This window comes from Carcharodon carcharias, chromosome 3 (genome assembly GCF_017639515.1).
Source record: "Carcharodon carcharias isolate sCarCar2 chromosome 3, sCarCar2.pri, whole genome shotgun sequence".
NCBI classification, from domain to species: domain Eukaryota; kingdom Metazoa; phylum Chordata; class Chondrichthyes; order Lamniformes; family Lamnidae; genus Carcharodon; species Carcharodon carcharias.
Window position 1 is genome coordinate 27,474,633 of NC_054469.1, and position 21,371 is coordinate 27,496,003.

Consider the following 21,371-nt stretch of genomic DNA (forward strand, 5'->3'; position numbering starts at 1 on the left):
AGGACGGTGAGTGACTTAGAGGGGAACTTCCAGGTGGCAGTGTCCCCATCTATCTGCTGCCCTTGTCCTTCTAGGTGGTAGTGGTGGTGGGTTTGGAAAGTGCTGCCTAAGGAGCCTTGATAAGTTCCTGCAATGCATCTCATAGATGGTACACACTACTGCTACTGTGCGTTGGTGGTGGAGGGAGTGAATGTTTGTGGATGTGGTGCCAATCAAGCTTTGTCCTGGACAATGTCCAGCTTCTTGAGTGTTGTGGGAGCTGCACTCATCCAGGCAAGTGGGGAGTATTACATCACAATCCTGACTTGTGCCTTGTAGATGGTGGACAGACTTTGGAGAGTCAGGAGACAAGTTAATCGTCATACGATTCCTCGCCTCTGACCTACTCTTGTAGCCACAGTATTTATATGGCTAGTCCAGTTCAGTTTCATGTCAATGGTAACTCCCAGGGTGTTGATACTGGGTGGGTTCATGTGATGCCATTGAACATCAAGGGGTGATGGTTGGATTCTCTCCTGTTGAAGATGGTCATTGCCTGACACTTGTGTGGCGCAAATGTTATTTGCCACTTGTCAGCTCAAGCCTGGATATTTTCCAGATCTTGCTGCATTTGGACTTGGACTGAGGAGTATCTGAGGAGTCGTGAATGGTGCTGAACATTGTGCAATCAGCGACGAACATCCCCACTTCTGACCTTATGATGGAAGAAAGGTCATTGATGAAGCAACTGAAGATGGTTGGGCCGAGGACACTACCCTGAGGAACTCCTGCAGTGATGTCCTGGAGCTGAGATGACTGACCTCCAACAATCACAACTATCTTCCTTTGAGCTAGGTAGGTTCTCCCCCCTGATTTTGCTAGTGCTTCTTGATGTCACACTCGGTCAAATGCTGCCTTGATGTCAAGGGCAGTCACTCTCACCTCACCTCAATTATTAAACGTTTTACAAAATGCTATATGCATGCGCAGTGGGAATTAAAAATGCATTTTCTCACTTTCACTTCTCTAGACGAGGAAGAAAACTTTCTAATCATTTTAGGTGTCTGCCTATTCTCTCACACTTAAAATAGCCTCTCTTAACTGCCGTTAACAGTGGATTCCCCAATTTTGATATTTGATTACATTCAATGAGCAACTTCAAATGTAGTTTCACTGTTCAGAAGAATATTACAGTAAAACGTTAAACATCCAACAAAAGAGATCACCTTGCAGAACTGTAGTAATCCTGGACAGATATTTGATATAACTGGATGCCAATTATATTTGACTGATAGCCAAGACAGACACTCAGATGGCACTGCAGACCTGCATGTTATATTACCATGGCCTTTACTCCCAAAGATCTTGCACAAATGTTGCATAATTCCTATTTAATGCTCTATGGCAACCTAACATCAATGCAAAACTACAATATTGGGCTCACATACTTGCAGTTTTACACAAGCACAAGCCTATATTAAAGACTGCCATTACCTCAACATCCCAGAGTCTATCCTGCTCTACTCACCATCTAAGTTTTTTTGTGGAGTTTGAAAATCACTTTAAAATGTTTACTTTTTCAATGGAAAAGACAGCAGATGCATTTCATACAGCCGTCATTTGTCTTGCACTCAACATACAGTATGTACTGTACTTTTCTGGAACCAATCATCATTGCGCAACCAAAAAAACAGGAAACTTGTGTGTGCCAAGTGAACTAGCATTACGCTAGGATGTTTTGTTGTGATGATAAACATCACTGTTGCTTTAGCAATTTAAGCATAGTGAAAAGAAAGCGCTTAGTACATGAACAATGTAACATGCTCTTAGAATAGCTGAACTTCATTATAAAAAAGTTGGTTTATTACTTCATTTTTATTTTAAAAATGATGATTCAAATAAAAACAAGTTTTAAGCAAATATCGAGACAATGGCTTCAGCATATGTTGAGTGCCACAGGCCATCTGTCCCAGCCTACACATACAACAACAGATTCAGACGGCTGCTGCAGAAGAAGAACTTGTACAACGTTTAGTTCAAATTCTCAACCCATAAATAGGTCGCTAACAGTTGACCGTTCTTAAAGACTATATAAAGACGACATCACATGCCCCAATTGCCTTTTTTGTGTTTGCTGCTATCAAGCAACTGAATAAGTAATATCCCCTACTCTGGGGGAGTTTTCTAATTGTTCCTTCAAGTTTTCAATATCCAGACTCTCTGGAACACCTCATGAATAGCATGGCTTATGGCTAGAAGATTCAACTATCTACTCAACTATTCTTGAGCTCTCTGCAAACTTGGCCTTGGCCCTTACAAACAGAATTTATTTTACCCAACCAGCTTAGGTTTCTTTTTGTCTTTTAACTTTCCTTATTAAGTCATCCCAAGTTCCCCTATTGAATCATCTAAATTTCACACAGGTTAATAATTTGTAAAGTTGAGAGTCAGAGTTCAACCATGACCCTTCTGAATCACTGCTCCATCAAGTTCCATGGAGTAACTCAGCTCCAGGAAAGCCCAAAAGCAATATTGGAGGTGTAATATTTCCTCTATGTTTTGCAAAAGTTGCCCTCATTACAACAGTGACTACGCATCAAAGTATTTAATTGGCAGTAAGTGCTTTGTGCTGCCTGGAGATCATGAAAAGCACTATATAAACGCAAAACAAAAACAGAAAATGCTGGGAAAACTCAGCAGGTCTAACAGCATCTGTGGAGAGAAAGACAGAGTTAACGTTTTGAGTCCGTATGACTCTTCCTCAGCACTTCTTCAGAGCTTTAGCTCTTAAGAAGTCATACGGCTCCAAATGTTAACTGTCTTTTTTTCCACAGATGCTGTTAGACCTGCTGAGTTTTTCCAGCATTTTCTATTTTTATTTCAGATTTCCAGCATCCGTAGTATTTTGCTTTTATCTAAATAAATGCTCTTTTTTTGACAAAATGGCACTTATTCATTTTGGGTAGCCACCAAAAAGGTCTGGTCAGCCAGTTCTGATGAAGAATCAACTTAAAATGTTAACAGTTTCTCTCCACAGACGCTGCCTGACCTGCTCAGTATTTCTAGCATTTTCTATTTTTATATATATTATATATTAAAGTTGTTTAGATATACAAGGGTAGAAGGATTGGAATGTTGCCTAGCAACAGGGGGCCAGGGAGGCAGGCCCCTCCCACAAACACACACAACAGCAGTTGTTTTGGAAGCCGTTTGAGTGCAGTTGGTTCTGAAAGTTGCTGCCAGGAGAGATTGGAGCAAAGGGGGCAGACAGCCAGTACCAAGTTAAAGAAAAACTCCAAGGATCCAGCAGAATGGGAGAAAGTCCAAAGAAGATCTTCTAGTTAAAGGAAGGACAAGAACCTGGGAAAAGGTCCTGTTAAGTGAAGTTAAGAGTAAGGGGCAGAGAGAAAGGCTCCAAACTTCAGATTTAAAGGGACAAAAGCTGCAGAAAGCAGATTTAAAGCAAGAGTAGCTTGCAAAATGCAAGAAGGTCCAAAGAGACAACTGAAAGTCTGTAACTCTTTGCTATGGGCATGTGAAGCAGTGGTGTACTGTTGACGGCTGAGTCAGAGAGACAGAGTATGTGGAAGACAGCTTGAATGCATATGGTGACCCAGGGGAAAAGAACATCAGAAGGAGAGTTTGAAACCCTGGAAGTGAACCTTTGCTGAAGGCGTCTGAGAGAAAGCATAGGTTTGGCAAAAGATTCCAAGGCAACGTCTTGGAGATTGGAAACCCTCGTGTGAAGGAATTAATTCAGTGAGACTGGTTAGCTCATGGTGCGACAAGCGTCTGGGGGGAATTGAGGAGAGATCCATAGCATCTGTTTGAGGTGGTATCTGTCACCTGGTTTCAGAGTGTGGCATGTCTGGTCACAGGATGCCATAGGTTTACATGGACTGTGTACTTACTGTGTACATTAGAGTATAAGATAGCTTTTGTAACTTGTGTTATCCTTACAAATATGTATAGGTATAGTTGTGGGTGAAGGTGTGTTGTAATAGAGTTCATCTATTCTTTTTGAATCAATGTTTTATTCTTTTGTTAAAAGTTCATCAGCTGACTCCTGCGCCTCTGTTCAGTAGCTACGCTCCACATATTTAAACAAACAGAAAAAAGTTAGGATCTATCAAGTTGGGTTTCACTCTGGGATCAGGTACGTACAGGGGTAACCTCAGCTGGGATCATAAAGTATTCCCTATTCCTGGGCCGTACCTTGTGAGTTATCTTCTGGACGTACCTCCAATTCAACAAGTGCTTCAGAAACCATAACATCAAGTCGCATGGATCTACACTCAACTTCTCAAGCAGGAGACAATATTGGTTGCCTATAGTTACATGAACCTGGGTCACACAAAGCACTGCATTTAAAGGTGGACATTGTGACAAGGCATTGTCTAGTGATAATACACTGTAGTATGCAGATGAGTGATCTACAAGAAACCACTTAAGATTTAGATGCTCTCCTAATAAACGTTCTCATGCCCAACATGATTAATGCCTGAACTGGGGGAACAAGTTCAAGTTGCATTGCAGCAGCTGGGGAATTTAAAGTCAGCTAAATAAATAAATCTGGAATAAAAAGCTAGTATCTGTCATGGTAACCGTGAAACTACCAGATTGGTGAACCAGATTTTTTATTTTATTGATGACTATGCCCTTTAGGGAAGGAAATCTGCCGCTCTTAGCTGGTATGGCCAATAAATGATTTCAAACTCTCAGGAATGTGGTGGATTGAACTGAAATGGCTGAGCAAGCCACTCAGATGCACTGGAATGGGCAATAAATTTTGGCCTTGGCAACAACACCCACTCTACGAATGATTTTTAAAATGAACACTTAAGTGAGGAATATCATACATATGAAACTAGTTTAAAATTGCATATTCAGGAATTTTCAACTAACTTCAATTTGTTCAACTATCTAGTGAAATGGAGAAGTGTTGTGCTTTGGAGCCCAAATGTGATCAAATATGACAGGCAGGTATTACTCTCAATTAATCAAAGCCAACCCTCAAGAAAGCTACTGGGTACCAGCCACAGAATATTCACCACTTTCAGAACAAAGCGGAGCATCTGGTAAGCAATGATCTGCAAGGGAGACAGACAATCACAGTTAATGCTCCTTCACACACAGAACTTGCATCTCAGTACACAACACAGATTGTAAATCTAAGCAGGCCACAGCCTAGTTTTTAATCGTGTGTTACCTAAATGAGTCGAGTCTTCTCTCAGTTGGACAGTGCACTCAGAGTTGTTATTTGCCTTTTAAGCGTCAAGCTACACACCAAGACATTGATGTTGGTCCCCTCCGTTAGAGAACATAAGTCAGCAGGGAATTGCTCCATAAATTTCAGTTGTAGACACATTTTTGAAATAGCCACAAAGCTAGCACTCTATGGTTAATATTTACTCTCGATACTCTTGTAGCATGAAACAAGGTAGGCTCTGATCAACGATACACATTTCCGTACAATTGTAGCCTGGCATGGAAGATATCATAAGCGCCAATTTAAATTCTTCCACTGCTTTCCTCCCCCACCCCACAATTTTGACAATCTCCCTCATTTCCTCTAACCCTGCAACTACTCTACCAATTTTCTGTCCCACTTATGCAAGCCATTCCATTGTTCCAAATGCCTTCAAAAGCCTGTAGAATTCCCCAGAGTCATCTCCCTAAACCTTTATACCACTATCTCACAACATATTTAAAACTCTCCTTAAAATACACTTGGACAAAGCTTCTGGGAGCCATCTCCTCATCTCTCCTGTGTATCAGTTTTCCTAATATCGCTGAAGTGCCATGGAATGTTTTTGTGTGTTCAAAGTATTATATAAATGCAAGCTGCTATTCTAATGAAACTGAAATGTTCAGGTTAATTGCTTCAAATAACATTTGTAACATTCCATGGAAAAGTTCCCTCAATTATCTTTAATTTGTTATTTCCAGACAATAGTCTCCTACTCCATGGAATAACTATTCATCTTCCCCATATAACCAAGGCAGCTCAAAAGCCATATTTCCCACTGTTAAAAAGAGAAAATTAAGTAAAAAATTGGAATTTGACTTATTCAGTTACTGTAAAATAGTTGCCCCAAAAAAGAATGAGAGAGTTTTCACTATGAACCACAATGGGTCCAAGTAAATCCAACGCTCTTGCAATCGGGATGTTGCAACTATAGGATAAATCCACAACAGATTTACAGCTACGATCCTAAATGGGACACTCATTGTAGGTCAAATTATTTTTGTTTTCATGTAAACCTATAAAAACTGCACCCAATTTATTCAAACTATTCCTGCATGAAGGTTCAGCAAGTTTATCATTCTATTACAGATTGGATAATGACTGGGAAGGCCCTAGGTTCAATGCCTGTTGTAGAACAGAATTTTGTTTTCCAGCAGCCATGCTAACCTTCCTCACAATCCCTCTCTAGCAAGGTGATCAAATACTGCATTTTCTTATGGTCCATCCAAGTAACCTGACAAGACGGAGATCAATCTAAAAGGCCATTTCCTGGTGACTTATTTTCCTTTATATATACAGGTACCACATGGGCCTTCCTTCATCCCCTAGAACATTCTAGACCTCAGTGAGTTATCAAATTTACGAACAAGTTTCTCACACTGCACAGCATCCTTTTCTTTGAGCACCCTTGGGTGAATGCTGTCAAGGCCAGCAGCCAAATCTGCTTTATGAGCAATAAGGCTTGGCAAGGACATTTAACATGCCTATATTAAGTCTACATTTTACTGGAAGCCCAACCTCAGTGCAAAAGACGAGGCTGAAGTATTTGCAGCCATCTTCAGCTAGAAGTGCCGAGTGGATGATCCATCTTGGCCTCTTGCTAAGGTTCCCAACAGGTGCCAGTCTTCAACTAATTCGATTCACTCCACATTATATCATGAAACGGCTGAGGGCACTGGATACTGCAAAGGCTATGGGCACTGATAACAGCCCAGCTATAGTACTGAAGACTTTTGCTCCCCAGAACTAGTCACGCCCCTAGCCAAGCTGTTCCAGTGCAGCTACAACACTGGCATCTACACGGCAATGTGGAAAAATGACCAGGCATGTCCTGCCTGCAAAAAGCAAGACATATCCAATCTGACAATTATTGTCCATCAGTCTACTCTTGACCATCAGTCAAGTGATTGAAGATGTCGTCGACAGTGCTATCAAGCAGCACTTACATAGCAATAACCTGCTCATCAGACTCATTTTGGCTTTCGTCAAGGCCACACAGCTACTGACCTCATTACAGCCTTGGTCCAGGCATGGCCAAAAGAGTTTAATTCCAGAGGTGAGATCAGAGTGACTGTCCTTGACATCAAGGCCACATTTGACCAAGTGTGACAAGGAACCTAGCCAAACTGTGGAGTCAAAGGGAATCGAGGGCGCTTGGGAACAGTGAATTTTTTATTGGTTAGAGTCAGCCATATATATGGCAAGTGGTTGATGGAGGCCAATCTTAGCCCCAGGACATGGCTGCAGGAGTTCCTCAGGGTATGGTCCCAGGGCCAACCATCTTCAGCTGTTTCATCAATGACCTTCATCACTACGTCAGCAGTGGGGATGTTCCTCGATGTATGCACAACGTTCAGTTCCATTTGCAACTCTTCAGATACTGAAGGAAACTGTGTCCATATGCAGCAAGACTTGAACAACATACAGGATTGGGCTTGTAAATGACATAGCATTCACACCACAGAAATGCCATGCAATGACCATCCCCAGCAAGAAAGAATCCAACCACCTCCCCATGACATTCAATGGAATCACCACTGCTGAATCCTGCACTAACAGCATCCCGGGGTTACCACTGACCAGAAACTGAACTGGACCAGCCATATAAAAACTATGGCAGCAAGAGCAGGTCAGAGGCTGGGAATTCTGCAGCAAGTAACTCACCTCCCCACTGCCTGCCATCTACAAGGCACAAGTCAGGAGTGTGATGGAATACCCTCAACTTGCTTGGGTGAATGCAGCTCCAACAACACACAAGATGCTTGACATGATGCAGGACAAAGCAGCCCACTTGAGTGGCAACTCATCCACCATCTTTAATATTCACTCCCTCCACCACTGATGCACAGTGGTAGCAGTGCGTACCATATAAAAGATGCACTGCAGGAATTCACCAAGGCTCCTTTGCCAGCACCTTCTAAACACATGACATATGCCAGCTAGAAGGACAAAGACAGCAGATGCACAGGAACACCACCACCTGCAGGTTTCCCTCCAAGCCACTCACCACCCTGACTTGGAACTAAATTGCTGTTCCTTCACTGTTGTTGGGAACTCCCTTCCTAACAGCACTGTGGATGTACCTACACCACATGGACTGCAGCAGTTCAAGGTGGCAGCTCACCATCCCTTCTCAAGGACAATTAGGGATCGGCAACAAATGCTGGCCTTGCCAGTGACACTCGCATCCCATGAAAAAATCTTCAGACATGGAAGCTGGTGCAGAATGGTCATTTAGAACCTCTATCTTTTGCTTGGAATCCTTCAATAATTCTACATAGTTCCCAATAGCCATCTCATTACTAACATAGCTGAAAGAAATGCCAACCACACTAAACCACTATCCTTTAGGCCAATGTCCTTTTGGCTATGCTAGCTTTTGTAGCAGGCAGCAAAGTTCAATACCTAATCCTGTTCTCCTGAAAAGTAATTTTTCACTTTAGTCTTGGGACATAACTAGAAAGCCAATTTGGTTTTGTTTAACCATGCCCCATTCTTTTACACATGGGTTCCTCAGCGTATGAATGTTTTTTTCTTTGGTGGAGTTATTATCTCTATCTAGTCAAAATGTACAATCACATCCAAGCCATCTGTCATCTTTGCCAATTTAACCTCTTATCTGGCTTGAACATTAAATTTCAGCAGGATTGGATTGGTTGCACATCAAACCCAATAATATTACTGTTACAGAGGTTTCTTTCCATGTGGCAGGCAGATACTGCATTAGGTCAGTATTATAAACTAGGTCAAGTACCCTTCTCTAATTTAAGTCTATTTAATTTCAGTATTACAAATACAAGAGTCTCGTCTGGCATCTGAAATTATTCTGCCACAATGCAGAGACTGGTTACTTTCAAATCTTCAGGGTATCCCCAAATCTCATCACAACCAATGAATTACTTCTGAAGTGCATATTAAAGTCATATTAAATTTCCATACAAAAAGTATAGGGTCATAGCTACTCTACATGTTTTAGAGCAATCTGCCCTGATATTGAGAAAGGAAATGGTACAGCATTCTAAATCAGACTCACTGCTATTATTTCATACACAACTTTAGTGGACCCAAAAACAGAGTGCACATCGATTCTGGAACATAATGCATCAATGCACGTAAAAATTCTCCTACTTTACAGGCATTTTACTGGTCAACTTAGTCATTTGCCCACTTCCAAATGTACTTTTTATTTTAATTCTTTTTTAAAATGCTTTATTCTTGACATTTAATTTTAGAATACATGGGTTAGTCCAGCAAGCTCTGTGGTGAATGAGATTTAATGAAAGAACCAGAGTCTAAAGCAAAAGCACTTTTCTTACCACTGCTCCCCACACCCCCACCATATGGCAGAAAGCTTCTCTCCTTACTGGAATCTGCTAACCTTTTCCTCTTTATCCTACCACCCAAGTGATCTGTCTCACCTGAATTAGCTAATCTCAAGAAGTAGTAGCACTCTATCAATCAGCCAATGGGAGGCATAAGGCCTTCAGAAGGGGGTTGTCAACAGACTGAACATGAATAAACTGGACTAGCTATCACCATTCTCTTGGATAACAAGATAGACGATGACAATTTGGTTGATAAATTACCAGTCACAGGACTCAATACAAACTGTAGGGAGCTTTCATAAGGTTAATTTTCAGCTATCCAGAGTACAGCCACCAAGACATAAGTTAAACTCCATATGATGCATTTCAGGCAGAAATAAATTGTAGAACCAATCTGGAATATATAAATAATTTTGCAAAAGCAACAAGATATAATTGAAATCTTCATGCTCCTTAAGTGCATTGTTCAGCAATCAGCATGCTGTGCTGTTTAGTATGTCTATATTCTGTTGTGAGCAATAAAACTGACGTCTGCAAAATTTAAAACTTCCATTATCAGGCATCATGATTCATAAGAAGTTCAACACCATTCAAGACAAAGCAGTCTGTTTGATATGTACCCCATCTACTGCTTTAAACATTCACTCCCTCCAATGCCAATGACACTCAGTGGCAGCAGCGTATACCATCTGCAAGATGCACTGCAACAACTCACCAAGGCTCCTTCGACAGCATCTTCCAAGCCCACAACCTCTACCACCTAGAAGGGCAAGGGCAGCAGATAGATGGGAACACCATCATTGCAAGTTCCGTTCTATGTCACACGCCATCTTGACTTGGAACTATGTCACCCTTCCTTCACTGTCACTGGGTCAAAACCCTGAAACTCCCTCCCTAACAGCACTGTGGGTGTTCTGACACCACATGGACTGCAGCAGGTCAAGAAGGCAGCTTACCACCACCTCCTCAAGGGCAATAGGGATGAATAACGAATGCTGGCCTAGCTAATGATGCTGACATCCCATGAATGAATTAAAAAATCAAAATATTTTGTCATGTTACAACAATAGCTACGGGCCATTCAAAAACACAAAAAGTTTCCCTCATACTTTACCTATATAATTTAAAATCCGTAAATTTTTAGTTAAAAACTTCTAACTTACAAAAAACGTAACTGAAACTAAACAATGCGGCTGAGGTTAAGACTCACCCCCACATTCCTCTATCAGTAAATACAATGTGTTTAAACTTGTACAGAAATATTCATGTTGTTCATTTTAAGTACACAATACCTTTCTGCTGATGACTTATCTGGAAATATGTAAACCGATATGAAATACACAAATAATTATGCTGCATCAGCATTACAGTGCCTGAATGCTGAAACAAAGGGACAATTTAAGATGCAGCAGATTCTGGCACTAATCACGAATTACTCAATATACCAGCTTACAATTTCACGGGCATCCACATCACATCAAATAAGATTGAATGTTTATTATAACAGTTGTAGAACTGAAGAAGATTAATACAATTAAGAACTATTTAACCTCCAATAAAAGAGATTGTAGGCTTGATAATCAATTACTTTCTTTCATGATAAGAACAGCCTTTAAGTACTTTGAAAAGCAAAACATATGAAAGTGCACCAATAAAACTCTGCAAAATATCATTTAGAAGAACACAACTACAGAAAGTATTAAAATAAGAAATCTCATTATTGTGTCACCCGTGTTTAACATGACATGAAATTAATCCAAAAGCAGCTTCTTTTACCACCCTAACTTCACTTAGCACTTCCAATGTCACTATTATTCCTGCACTGATCTACATAATTAGCATCTGCTATAAAGTGGAATGTTAGAATGGTTACAGCAAAGGAGGAAGCCATTCGGCCTGTCATGTCTCTGCTAGCTCACTGAGGGAGAATTCACCTAATACCACTGCCCTGCCTTTTCCTATTGCCCTTTAATTTTTCATCGTACCAATTGCTTTTTTTGCCAACTACCTTAAATCTGTGCCCTCTGGTTCTCGATCCTTCCACCAATGCAAACTGCTTCTCCCTATCTACTCTGTCCAAACCCCATGATTTTGAATACCCTTATCAAATCTCCTCTCAATCTTCTCACGAACAACATTCCCAACTTCTCCAACTTTCTACATAAGTAAAGTTCCTCATGCCTGGAACCATTCTCATGAATCTTTGCTGCACCCTTTTCTAATGCGTGAAGTAGTGTTTTATACAGATTTAAAATAACGTAGAGCTTGGGGTGATTTGTTAGTACAACTGCGGAGGGTCTGAACTAACTTGGTAGGGGTGTGGTAACCAGAAGATTCCAGAGAGGAATACCAAGATGCGCAAACATGAGTCAGATAGCACTAGTGTAGAAAAGTTACTAAGTGGGGTCAGAGAAAGTAATAAAGTCTAAATTAAGGTTACTGTGCATGCTTATGAATGCACAGTGCGGTAGGTAAGATTGGTGAGTTGTAGACGCAGGTTGCCATGATGTTTTGGCTACAACGGAGACCTGGCTTAACGAAGGGCAGGAATGGATGTTAAATATTCCTGGATACAAGGTGTTCAAGAAAGAATGGAAAGAAAAAGGGGAGGGGTGGCAGTATTGATTAAGGAGAACATTACAGTGCCCAGATTATACTCCATTTGACACATCTTTGCCTATTCGCTTAACCTATGTTAACTTTTAGCCTCCTTGTGTCCTCTTCACAACTTACTTTCCTACCTATCTTTGTGACAGGTTGACAGAGCGGTTAATAAAACATGCAGTATCGTATGCTTTATTAATAGGGGCATAGAGTACAAAAGAAGGGAGGTTCTGTCACACTTGTATAAAACACTGATTCAGCTTCCTCTGGAGTATTGCGTCCAGTTCTGGTCACCACACTTAGGAAGGATGTGGAGGCATTAGAGGGAGTGTGCAGAAAAGTTTCACAAGAATGGTTCCAGGGGTGCAGGAACTTTAGTTACATAGATAGATTGGAGAAGCTGGGACTGTTTTCATTGGAGGAATGAAGGTGAAAATAAATTTGATAGAGGTATTCAAAATCATGGGGTCTGGACAGAGTAGATAGGAGAAAACTGTTCCCATTGTTGGGGAGGCAGGTTCAATCAAGGCATTCAAGGAGGAGTTCAATAATTATCTGAAAAGGGAGAATGTACAGGGTTAGGAGGAAAGATTGGGTGGGGGAATGGCATTAGGTGAATTGCTCATTTAATGAGCTGACATAGACATGACAGGCTGAATGGCCTCTTCTGTGCTGTAACAATTCTGAGATTCTCAGAGCATCATAGAATAATAGAGCACCGAAAAGTGGCTATTTGGTCCACTGTGTCTATTCCGGCACTTTGAATGAGCCATCCAATTAGTTCCACTCCCCTGCTCTTTCTCCATAGCCCTATAAAATTTTCCTTTCCAAGTATGTATATCAAATTCCCTTTCAGCCAATGCATTTCCGATCACAATTTGCTATCTTAAAAAATGCTCCTCTAGTTCTTCAGCTAATTATCTCAAATCTATGCCCAACACTCTTGCCAATGGAATGTTTTTTATTTATCCTACCAAATCCCATATCTTAGCACGCTAATACAATGTGACAAATGGTTCATTATCAGAAATATGGATTACGATTCAAGTTAAGAACACTGGATAGTTGTTAAATGTGCTATTGGTAACACAAATAAATTAACTGAGCTATGCAAGTCCACTAAGGGCTCCCCATTTGCAAGTTGCATTGTATGAATAAGTGATTAATCAATACTTTGCCAAAATATGCAATACACTATAAAGTTAAATTTGAAGATCAGTGCAATACTCACTTCCCTGCTGAAGAAAAGCCTGCTTTTCCTCATGTGAACTTACAATTATTCAATTCAGTTTTCCAACATAACAATCTGGTTACTATCATAATGACTCACATATAGGTCACACTTGTTAGTAAAAGAAAACCAGTTTAACTTGAGAATGAGGTCCATTATGCAAGATAATTGTCTTTTACTGCAAGCAAGGAGAAAGACGGTTCAAGAGTAGATCATGACCTATATGCACACCTCTATGGTATATGTACATGCCACACATACCAATTTCATGAAGTTCACAGTGGGGTGTAAACTTCTCAAACAATTGCCTTGATTATATCCAGACTTTCTAAATGCATCTGAAGTGATGTCAGATAGGCAGATGTACAGAAAAATTTAACAATGGACTGAAACCAATGGCTACTCAAATCACAATGAAGCTAATCTCTTAACTGAAGCTATCTTGATAACATTTTTCATAGTTAAGATTAATACTATAGAAAGGATAAAATGACCACTTATCCACATGTCTGAGACACAAAAAAATTTTGAACTAATCAGGACTATTTATCTAGAGACTATAAACTAGATTAAGACTCAAAAAGGGACACATCAGTCCCTTACATTGTTTTAAACATCTGTAAGTCAATTCAGCTGCATACAATTTGAAGGAACAAATCATTTTCCTGTACCTGTACCCATCCTATCTACTGTTCCTTACAGTCACATTTGCACCTGATAAGAAAAATTACTCACCCTATTGTAGACTTCTGTAATTACCAAGTTAAATTAAAAAGGATATGCAGTAATGCACTTTAGCATTTTCTGCATTCTTTTTTCAGAACATTTTTTGGAGGGGGTGCAAAATATTGCACTGTCAGTGACAGAGAATTGTGCTTTTCACCAAGCGCTCCTAATAAAAGTGAATCGTCAGAGTAAAGCTCCTTCTGTGCTGTTCTAATAATGTTGCTTAATCACAACTTCAGGAAGAGAGCAATAACCTCATTATTACCCGCAGCAATATCATAAGATCCACTCATGCCATTAGCAGTTTTAAAAAGCTTGGGAGATAGAAGTCTGCCTTATAATCTTTTTTTCAAAGCAAGGGGTTCCATGTGGTTTGTAGTACTGCTCATACTAACAAGATAGTGTTATGCACACACATCTGCATGTCTCATATAGCATACCTCACATGACTAATGAATACTTGCAAAAAGTCCAACTTATATAGGAACCTTCTAACATATTGCATAAATGCACACACAGACATTGGGTGCAATTTGTTAAAATTCAAACAAAGACAACACAATGGCTGGTTAAGTAATTACTCAGAATTTCTTTTTCTAAAAAAAGTGATATTTTGCTTACTTTTGGGTTTTCTGAAAAATATTGAAAAACCTGAATTATTGTATGCGTTTAGTTCAAGATTTAAACACCACAGACAACAGGACAATTTCCTTACAACAAAAATAACAGGGCTTCAAATTAAAGGGCAATGTGAAAGATTTTGCTTCCAAGCTAGAATCAGACCTGACAAATTTCACTTCATGCAATGTCCTTCTGTATGTATACTCTACAGGCACAATTGTAACCTTAAAAGTCTCAAAACTAGCTTACTCTAATTTTGCAACAACAATTTTATAGAAGAATGCATCAAAAAAAAAAACAGGCCATTATACTTCATTCCACCGGTTAGTCAAATTGGCTGATCCGTCACCCCAACATAGCCATGAAATATTGATGACCCATCTTTATGGGGTGTGGATTACCGCATCTGCCACAGCAGGTTGGCTTCATTCAAACTTCCATTACTAAGGAAACATGCGGCAAAAACATGTGGTTATAATGTAAGATTTAATTTTTCACCTAAATTGAGAGAAGCAAAAAGAGCTGAAGTAGCAAAGGCAACCAACCTCAAGTGCATTTGGGATAATTTTCTAATGCTTTAGAACTAAGCAGGGAACAAGCCATGCTACTGAAGGATGATGAACAATAAATGCTTAAGACTCTGCCAGTAAGGGACCGTCTTGCAAATAGTGTCCACAATAAATGCTTAGGACTCTGCCAGTAAGGGACTGTCTTGCAAATAGTGTCCATAATATATTAGCACCTTGGAGGATGAAGCTGGGCAATTAATAATGGCAAACAAGTTAATGGTAGAGGCTTTGAACATGTATTTTCTTTCTGTCTTCACAGTAGATGATGCAAAAAGCATCACAAAAATAGTTGAAAATTAAGGGGCAAAAGGGAGGAAGTTAAAATAATTATCACTTGGAAAACAAAGACTCAAGGCTGTCAAGTCCCTGGACTCGATGGCCTGCATTCAATGGTCTAAGTGGATGCATTGGTTGTAATCTCCCAAAATTTCCTAGATGCGATAAGGTTCAGCGGATTGGAAAATTGCAAATGTAATGCTCTTATTCAAGAGAGGAGGGAGGCAGAAAGCAGGAGACTATAGGCCAGTTAACTGAACAACTTTCTTGAGAAAACGCTGGAATCCATTAATAAGGAAGCAGTAGCAGGACATTTAGAAAATCATAACACAATGAAGCAGAAACAACCTGGCTTTATGAAAAGGAAATCATATTTGATTAATTTCTTAGAATTTTTGAGGATGTAGCAATCAGGGTGGATAAAGGGGTAACTAGTAGATTTTGTGTATTTGAATTTCTGAAAGGCATTCAAAAAGGTGCCACATAGAAAGCTGCTACTCAAGATAACAGTGCATGATGTTGGGGTGATGTATTAGCATGGATAGAGACTGGATATCGAAGAGGAAACAAGGATCAGGATAAATGGGTCATTTTCAGGCTGGAAAAACTAGTGGAATCCCACAGGGATTAATGCTAGGGCCCTGACTATTTACAATCTATATTAACAACTTGGATGAGTGTGTTATAGCCAAATTTGTTGATGATACAAAGACAGGTGGGAAAGGAAGTTGTGAGATAGACAAACTGTGCAAAGGGACATAGGTTAAATGAGTGGCCAGAAATTTGGCAGCTGGAGTATAATATGGAAAAATGAGGTCACCAACTTTGATAGGAAGAGTAAAAAAAAAAAATATTATTTAGATAGACTGACCAGGATACTGCTGTGCAGAAGGATCTGGGTGCTCTCATAAATAAATCTCACAATGTTAGAATGCAGGTAAAGCAAGTAATTAGGAGGGCAAATGGAATGTTGGCCTTGGTTGCAAGAGGAATGGAATATAAAAGCAGCGAAGTCTTGCTACAATCATTCAGGGATGGCAAGGCTGCACCTAGAGCACTGTGCAGAGTTTTGGCCTCCTTACAGAGGGATATTTTTGCACTGGAAGCAGTCAGAGAAGGTTCACTAGGTTAATTCCTGGGATGAAGGGGTTGTCTAATGAGAAAAGGCTGAGCAGGTTGGGCCTATACTCACTGGAGTTTAGAAGAGTCAGCTTACACGAATGCAAGGAAAATTGAAAATGCAGCGGCCTGGCAGAGCTATAAAAGAAACAATGAGATACAAAGTCATAAATAAGAGGTGCAAAAAGGGAATATGGAAAAACATGATAAATCAAAGCTAACAATATAGGTTTTCATAAATATATTGAGATCAAAAGTGATGAAGGGAAATTGAAGACAACTGAAGCTGATACTTTGATGTGCAATATGTAATGGCACAACCTGTTGAATGAGTACCTTATATATGTTCTTACAGTAAAGCAAGTGCACAAAGTACAACTTGAACAAGGGAATCTAAAAGTACATCAAGAATAGTTCAAGTGAGCTTAATACAAGCATAAAAATTATGGTGGAGAAAATAATGGCACTTAAGATAAATAAATCTTCATGACCTAATGGTCCACACCAGAGTATTAAAGGAAAAGTAAGTATAAGTGTTATTCATAATTTTCCAAAGCTCAAGACTCAGGAATTGTTCTTTCTGGAATAGACCCTTCATTTGAGAGGATGCTACTGGAATTCATCAAAGACAGTGTCTGAACACCTGGACAATTATGAGCTGATCTGAAATATTCAGTATAAATTTGTGAAAGGCAGTTCATGTCAGCTTTCTGTACTGGGGTCTCAACTTTTTAACCATATATATTGATGGCTTGGAGGAAGGATAGACTGCTGTACATCAAAATTTGCATAAAACATCAAGATAGGAGTTAGAAAGTTATATAGGTGTGAGCAGGAAGCTATGAAGGGACAGACAGATTAATGAATGGGCAAAACAATGGCAGTCAGAAGTCATTGTAGAGGTGAGGTCATCTACTTCAAATTCAAGAAAGACAAATCAGATTATTTTAACAGTGACAGATTAGGAGTTGTGGAGGAGCAAAAGGATTTGGATGTTCTTGTACACAGGTTACTAAAAATGGCCGAAAATGCTAATGGCATGCTGGCCTTCATTTCAATGGGTTAGAGCATAAAAAAGAACTAATGCTTCAGGCTCACAGGGCCTTGGTTAGGGAGTGCTACAGTTATTTTTAAGCACCAAACTTCGAGATTAAGGTATTCAACGTGCAGGGGGTACAATGTGGATTCACCAGAATATAAAAGGATTAAATTATGTGGACAGTTAAATATGGCATTCCCTTGAAGGTACATTATTAAGGAGTAATCTCACCAAGTTCTTTAAAATGATAAAGGAATTTGTTAGGATAAATAGGATAATTAACATCACTGACAGGGAAATCCATAACAAGCGGACAATGTTTTGCCCATTGAAACGAAGCATATTCTATAAAATCAGAATTGTGTTATTTAAGAAGCTCTTTTTCACACAAAGTGTAATGGAGATCTGGAACCCCAAAGAGATCTCCTCACACCATACCCTCCAAGAAAGACAGTCACTAGTTGGTTGTTAGACAAAAATGTTGTCAAAAAGGGTTCAAGGTTAAACTTAGATGAAATATTCCAGGGATTGCAATTGCAGCTGTGCAAGTGGAACTATGGAAATGTAAGCAGATTGTAAATGGTCAAAGTTGAATAATGGAAATTGTACTTGCAGCTGTTGCTCCATTTCCTTAAAAAAGGCTTTCATTTATATGGCACCTTTCATGACTACTAGACGTCTCAAGGCACTTTAAAGCCATTGGAAGTAGTCACTGTAATCTAGGAAATGTGGCAGCCACTTGCATATTGCAGGCTACTACAAATAGCAATGTGACAATGACGAGGTAATCTGTTTTTATGATGTTCATTGAGAAATAATTAGCCAGGGCATTGACCTTCAAGAACTGGAGACAATTTCAGAACTTTATTTTCCTGGTTAGATCATCTTTCAGTTGGTTAGACTCAATGTGCAAATACATTTGTTGAGTTATGCTGTTCACCAAGCCACTTGGAAGGTGTTCTTGGGCAGATGGGATCTCTGGGACTGAATTGGTTTCAATATGTCCTGCATGAACCTTCTGTAGCAGATTAGGTAAAAAGGTCTGAAGGTAGGCCCCATAGCACTCCAAGATCTGGTGTATTAATCAGACCAGGAAGAGTACCCCTGTCAGCAGAGAATGGGATTCTTTCTTACTTTGCACTCCAATGCCAAGGCAGATAGAATGTCTTGGAAGGCTTACTCATATTCTGCTAAATTGTTGGTTCAAGAACAGCAGAATACTTAGATACACTGAGGAATTAAGGTGTCCCGAAGTCTATGCTCCATGGACTTGAGTATTGCATAGATGCCCAGTCAGATTCTAATCAATATATAACAAACACAAACTCTATATATTTTTTAATTTGTAAAATTTTAAGTATCATAACTGGTTTATGTACGTGGTCATCATCAAGCCTGTTCCTTCAGTCTACGTATGACCAATTCAATCATGGACTCTTGTCTCTTTCCTCCGTTTTACATGTAAAGCAAAGGCTTAAAAAAACATGTTTCTTGAAGCCTATTCCCTCAAAACATCTTCTAGCGTTATAATTTTCATGGGTACCCCTCAATCCACTCAATGTTCCAAAGAAGGCACCCAACTATGCACAGGTAACTCTCATTTCAGCATTTAGAAACAAAATCAATGCAAAATCACTCAATTTGTTAAGGATTCCAATGAAAACCAGCAAGATTTATTATGATGCATTTGCCTTTTCAAACACTGTTAAAATGCAGCCAGTGTTAGGGAGAGGAGAGTGCAGATGCTTGCTTTACGTTTTTTTTGCTCAGAACTGAGCTTTATGCAGCATGTTTCTAACAAATGGTACTGACCTCATGGCTAGAGATTAGTGCTGCAGAGCTAAAGGCCATAGTTATTATGGAACAAATGCACGGTACTCTGTAGATTTCACAATGGACCATACTTCAAAAAGACATTTGCTGAGTACTGTATTTCATGAACTTACTTTAAGAACATTAAATCTAAAGCATGGTTGTTATGCTTCAGGATTGTATTGAGCTGAAGTTGTTAGTGGCAAAGCCAACAAAACTAATGGCTTTTCAAACAATCTGCTTCATGTCATTCATTAAAAATTCTCTCAGATACATCATAACCTACATAGTACAATTACTTGGTCAGTTATTATTTATGCACAAAATAAGCCTGGTAATATTTGTAGACCTTTTGTAGGTTAGATACTGAAGTACTAAGGCGAGTGAGAAAGGAGTAGCAGCATTGTTAATCTAATCTGAAAGGTCCTACTAAAAGGATAAAACATGGTGCTTCAGATGTGACATTTTTATGGGCACCATTGTGACATATTATAGTCCTCTAGTCTCTGAAACATTTGGCAATGTTTTAAGTCATAGTTATCTGCATCAGAAAACGTGATTTCAAGCAAATTTCAACAAGTTAGAACCCATTAATGTTTTAAACAAATTGCTGTTAGTTCAACTTTATCATTCATTGTTCAGGAAAATTATGGAAAGCTATGGTTTGCCAAGCTTCTTCAGAATTTTGTGCGCTTTGCAACTTGAACATACAATGTACAGGCCTGGAGTTCCATGACTTGTTTGGAAATGGGAAGTGTGCATAACACTGGGTCTCCTGCCTGTATTGAAAGTGAGTGCTGGTCATTGTACCATGAAGAAAGGTCAAGAAGTTAATTGGTATAAACTATAATTATTGGCCACACAGGCCAGCTTTTTTTGGCTAACTGACTGACCTTGAAGTCACTCCTGAATTGTAGCTGTGAAACATATTTGTTACTCAAAGCAAGTTGACTGTACCCATGTTTTTACAGGCTTCCAAAACAATGATGCGCCTACTTTGAATTTGTTATGTTTAGCCCTTTAAAATATTCAGCATTAGAATGACTCCTGTGCTGCAGCGTGCAAAAAAAGGAGCAAGTATTTGTAGAAATGTGAGCAAAAATGAGCAGTGCAGCTTTGCAATTTTGGGTTCTCTAAACAACCTACCGTGAAGAAAAGTCAGTACAGGTATTCAAAGTAAGTTTATTGCTAAAAAAAATTAAAGAAACTAAATTTGCATTCACTTTTACATACCAACTGTAATTAGATTATGCCCAGTGGGCCTGCATAAACGAACAAAGATAGAACATACCAATCAACAAAAAGCAACTGAGAACAAAAACACTGTTCCAGAACCACAACCTGCAAACAGCCATCAATAAAAAAAATTATAAGATCATTTTTCAGGGCTTTGCTTTTGGAAAAATAATTTGGTAGACATCTTATTTTCTAACTAAGCCGAAGGCCTTGTTTTGAAGATGCGGTTTCTAATATAATGTCTAACATAATAGATATCACCAGAGGAACACGATACACAAATTCAAAGGACTTCTCAGTTACCTGAATACAGTTGAGCAAGATACTATACTACAATTCTCGGAGTACAACAATAGCAATTTGCACTACAACTGGAATTCTGCTCAAGGCTGCCTTCCTCTGATCTTAGGTGAAACCACATTTTAGAGTTGGAAAGCCATGAAACTCAGAATCATAGAATAGTGCAGCATAAAAGGCCATTCAGCCCATCGAGTCTATATCACCTCCTTCAAAGAGCAACTCAGTTAGTCTCAGTCCCCCGTTCATCATTTTTTTCTTCCAGGTACTGGTCCAATTCCCTTTTGAA

At 39.4% G+C, this 21,371-nt stretch overlaps 1 protein-coding gene across 10 annotated transcripts in view; it reads right to left on the reverse strand.

Annotated features, from left to right (window-relative positions):
* The window catches only part of kmt2ca (lysine (K)-specific methyltransferase 2Ca), a 471,931-nt gene that overhangs the window by 324,865 nt on the left and 125,695 nt on the right, over positions 1–21,371 (reverse strand). The gene's annotated exons all lie outside the window — the stretch shown is intronic.